Source organism: Triticum dicoccoides, chromosome 5B (assembly GCF_002162155.2).
Source record: "Triticum dicoccoides isolate Atlit2015 ecotype Zavitan chromosome 5B, WEW_v2.0, whole genome shotgun sequence".
Lineage (NCBI taxonomy): Eukaryota > Viridiplantae > Streptophyta > Magnoliopsida > Poales > Poaceae > Triticum > Triticum dicoccoides.
In genome coordinates this window covers 38,217,815-38,222,964 of record NC_041389.1, presented here as the reverse complement: position 1 = coordinate 38,222,964, position 5,150 = coordinate 38,217,815, and positions in this window count along the sequence as shown.

Genomic DNA, 5,150 nt, shown 5'->3' with positions numbered 1-5,150 from the left:
CAAGTTCCCAGGAAGAACTAAATGATATATTCTTTATTGCCTTGACTATTCCCAGCTAATGTAATGATTAACACTATGAAATAGAGTATAAGACTAATAGCCTCTAAAAATGAAAGTAAAACTAATAGTAGTATATGTTCTTAAGGAAAAAACCGGGCCCCCAAAATTTTGGGGACCTGCCAGACAAGGGCCCGTCAATCATGCAGTGAAGCAAACTTCTTGGGCTGGTCCAAAGTTTGTTTACATGTGACAACGATTCAGCATGCATATAAAACAAAACAAAAAATGAACTTTCACAAGATGAACTGCAGGGCTTTCAGTCAGTCTGATAACAAATCGAGGGGGAGGGGGCGATAGGTAGCAGGTTCCATTAGCTGTTTATGTAGGTTTTTGGTTGATATAATTTGGTTAAAAATAAATAATAGAGGCATCCAAGGGATAAACTAACTCACTCTGCTTCTCATATCTCCTTAGTGCAGCCTTGACCTTTGGAGAGATCCTTCTATGAGCCCTTCTCTATTTATGTCCCTCAGACATGGTAAAATGGAACTGTCGTTCAGAAATGTGGGAGTTGGCCTCTGCTGCTGGGTTGGCACACCAACAATGCAATGGTATTCAGAGCACAATAGCATGTGTATCTGGTGGACACACTAAGAGGAGAGCTGATACTAGCCTCCATCTTGTAGCAGTGACAGGACATGAGGCGCTACCATAACTAAATCGAGTCCGCATTGGGATTTAACAACTCTTAGCAATCTTCATTACTTAGGAGTTTGTACTCGATCATGTCATTCATAGTCGATTGACTACATCATCACCGTCATGCTAAAGCTTGAACGTGCTACCTATGTCCTTCATTCTCAAAACACAATCCCAGCGGTGTGCTAAGCTTACATCAAGCGTCCAACATCATATCGTTTGTCTTGAAAGGCGACTTTGATTCTAAGATTTGCATCTTATATGTGGTTCTAGTAACCTTTTGCTTCACCATCCTTTGGCTTGATGTCATCGCCAATCAATTACGGCTTCATGAAACATCTCGATGAAATGTGTCATGATCATTGTCAACATTTTGACTTCTTCCAATAGGTCAATTGAATTCATGATGAGAAATACCATCCTTGTCCTCGATGATTGTGTTATCATCGACAACATTCTTGCCTTCCCTCCAACACAAAATTGTTTATGATTTGTGTTGTACCTTGAGTTCCTTGCTTTCCAACTTATGTTATGTTCTACCTTGGAGTATTACCATCTTTTATAACAAGAATGTTGTGAGAATTTCACCACCTATTAAGAATTCTTGATACAAGTGATACTTCTTGCCATCTCCATTCATTTCTTGGTCCCCGTGTTGTTCCTAACCGGAATACCAACAAGTGAATGGTGATGTATAGGTTCAAACTTCTAGCAACCCTATTGCTTGTAAGTTAATGAACGATAATTTCATGCTTTGTGAGTTAGCTATTAAATCAACATTCTAACATTGATCAAGCTACCTAGTCCAGGTTTCCGGGTGCACCTTTTGATCAATGTTTAATTGTGGATGTTCTCCTCGAATATACTTCTTTATATACTTTGGTATTCCCAATACTATTACTTTGTTCATATAATTTTGGAAATCCATCCCTATTGAAATCTCGATGGATTGTCGCTGAGACCAACTTACGGTATATTTCAAGATCCCATCATCACTATGTAATTAGTATTATCATACGATATGTTAACCCTAGGAGGAGTACAATGACAGCCACACGCCATCGAGCTTGGAGGGCCATGGGTGCTTGGCGACCACCGTTGCACAGTTGAGAGTTAGTCTGAGGGCGCTGTTGGTGGCTACGGAGCCTGAGCAGAAGAACTTGGTGCAGCGATCCTCAATGATGATGCGCGCGGCAATGATGGGTCGGTTTCGACGAGGACAAGGTACCTGGCGGCCTCACAGTCGGTGAGGTGAGGGAACAAGCATGTGAGGAAGGTGAGAGACCATTGAAGGAGTGATGTGCCATGTCCACAAGGATAGTCTCGTTGGCAGGATCTGCTATGGCGGCAAGCGTGACGCTCATGACTACATTAGTGACCAGATTGAGTAGGCCGACACAGGTCGCCTTATTGAGGATGCACTTGTGGGTATGTTCTATAGTGGAAAAATTGGGTAGTCTAAAATATGGACAGATCAATATGTCATACAACCCATCAGATTATGAAGGTGATAGAAGGGAAAAAATCATTGGACATGCAGTCTTCCAAATAGGCGCAGCACCAGAAAGTAAGGAGTATTACAATTTTGTTATCTCTCATCAATATTTCTGTCAATGCTACTACTCCCAAGGAGCACTCATAAAGTCTGGCATTGGGAGGTTTCATGCGTCAGACCTTAATGGAAATATATTTTCCTTTGCCGCGGTACTCATGGTAAGTCATTATATTAATATTACATATTCTGCAAAGAGATGTTGTGTAATGAAATTTATTTCTGTAGGCGATGAGTGGCGGTTGCAGCCCTAGGTTGGAACTAATTTGGAATTGAATGAACATAACAAGCCTTTAATGTCCACCTTGAAGCCTAAGCTTGCCAAGTAACCTGATATCAAGGAAGAAATGGTACACCACTTGATGACTTGTTTTGCTAGGGTAGATGTTTGATATTTTGAAGTTCATTGAACGATTATGATAATTTGACCATGTTTTTGTATCGGGTTCAGTGAACTAAAGCTCTATTTCCTTCTTTTGTACTATCCAAGATCAAGGAAATAGACAATCCAGGTGTGTGATGAAAAAAGAATCGCCTTTGCATGGGTGCCCAGAGGTAGCACTGAGCGTGATGAAAAAAGCCCAAGCTTGCCAAGAAGCCTGATATAAAAAAAAGAATTGCCTGACTTCAGGTAGCACTGAGACTAAACTTTTCATAGAATGACTAGTTTTAATTTTTCAGTTGTCTGTGTATGCAATTTCTGACATGAACTGTATTATGCAGATCAATAATTTTCCGGCGTTTCATCATTTTTATACTAACTTTTATATTTTTTAAATTATTTTTATCATAGTTTATATACCTTGTCATATAATAATAGAATCACATATTGAATATAGTGACTTTATATGGTTGTAATGTAATTACTAGAATACTAAACTTATTTTTTGTAACAACAATTATGTTTGAATTATTTTTCATAATTACATAAGTTATATAGTGTATACATGTGTGTGTGTGTTCATTTATATTTTAAAAGCATTAAATATCATGCTGGATATCTCTTAAATGTAGGTCTGATTGATATCTCAATAGTGGTTTTCTTGTGTATCATTAGGCACATATAATTATAGAAACTTCTACATTATAAATTGAATCATGAGGAAATGTTTCTTGCAATGTGGCTTCAATAATAAAGTGATACATGCGCATGGTCGGTACTAGATATCACCACTTATAGTAATCATAGATGAACATGAAAGTGCTTGTGACTGTACTACTCATAAACAAGATTTGATGGTTTGATACACTCATCTGGAAAAAATTTGTGAAACAAGATTGGGTGTGGAACGCTGCGACGAATCCTGTCAGTGTACTCGCGGGGACCAGTCAAGACAACCACGTGACACAGATTTGGCTCTAAGATTGGCAATGAGTTCCAAGCCTCTCGGTGTTTGCGTGAAGAGTTGAACGGAGTGACCGCAACAATCATAGAACCACCTCCCGGTGCACCACCAAGGCCAAGGCTTGCGAATTCCTGTTGTTGCACTTGAGGCACATAAAAGTCTTTCACTAGAACAGAACTAGAGGACGAATTGATGGATGGGTTGCTGGTGTGTTCCGAGGTGTCCATCTGGTCATCCTTCTTCTTTGCACCGCTATCATCATCAACATCATCACCATTGCGTCTTCATATGAACGGAACAAAGTCTGGATCCGGAGTGTATCCTGTTGTCTCCCTCCTGAATGTGAATGTGTAGCCTTTGAGCTTCACCAACACATCCGCCGCGATAAAAGGCCCAATATCATCCTTGTCCTTTGCCGAAATCTGAGTGTTGGTCATAGCCACGAGAATACGAATAACTCCACGGCATCGCAGGCTAATCGCTTACTAAATTGTATAGTTTTTTTTAAGTATTTGAACAAATTTTTGAAACCATGTGGACAAAATTTGAAATTTCTATAGAATTGTTTTTTGAAAGAAGGGGCAAATGAAATCGCAAATGTTGAACTTTTTTGAAAATTTCAAACATTTTATTTGAAAATGAAAGTTTTTTGAAATACCACCACATTTTATTATTTAGCAAACAAATTTTGGAAAAATTGTTCAATGTGTGAATTTTTTTTTGAATTTCCAGAACATTTGTTTTTACAAAAGGAACAAAATTTGAAAAATCGAACATATTTCAAAATTACGGATTAATTTTAATATTTCGAACATTTTTTGAAATTCGTAGAACACTTTTTGAAATTCCATGAACATTTTTTGCATTTGCGAACAACTTTTGAAAAATATGAGCAAAATTTGAATTTCTGAACAAATATTGGAAAAGATAAAATTTTGAAATTACCGAACATTTTTTAATTTGCGATTTTTCTTAAATACAAACATTTTCTTAAATGTTACACATTTTTCGAAATTATAAACTTGGCTGAAATTACCGAATGGTTTTTGAAAAGAAGTGAATATTGTCTTAGATTCTAAATAGTTTCCTAATATTTGAATATTTTCTGAATTTCCGATCAAAATTTGAAAACAGGAACATTTTGTGAAAATTTTGAACGAATTTTGGTATATTAGAATATTTTTGAACATTTTTTTAAATAAAAATATTCAAAAAAGGAAAAATTAAAGAAACAAAAAGTAAAAGATAAACAGAACAAGAAGCAGAAAAAAATGTAATGCGAAAGAAAACCGAAAAAGAGAATACACAGGAAAAAATCCGGTCCAGGGAACCTGCTAGAAGGTTCCCAAAATCGGTTAGGCGCACTATTTAAAGCTGGAACTGGGCCGGCCCATCTGTCGTCGCTAAAAATGTTTGCCCTGTGTGAATTCCCGACAATTCGCCACAGCAAGCAGCGAATAGGGTTTTTGTAGGTTTTACAGACTTTACGCATTGATCTTAGTTGGCCTTTGTTGATTGGATTAGGGACGTTGGAGGGGCCCACACCCCTGAAA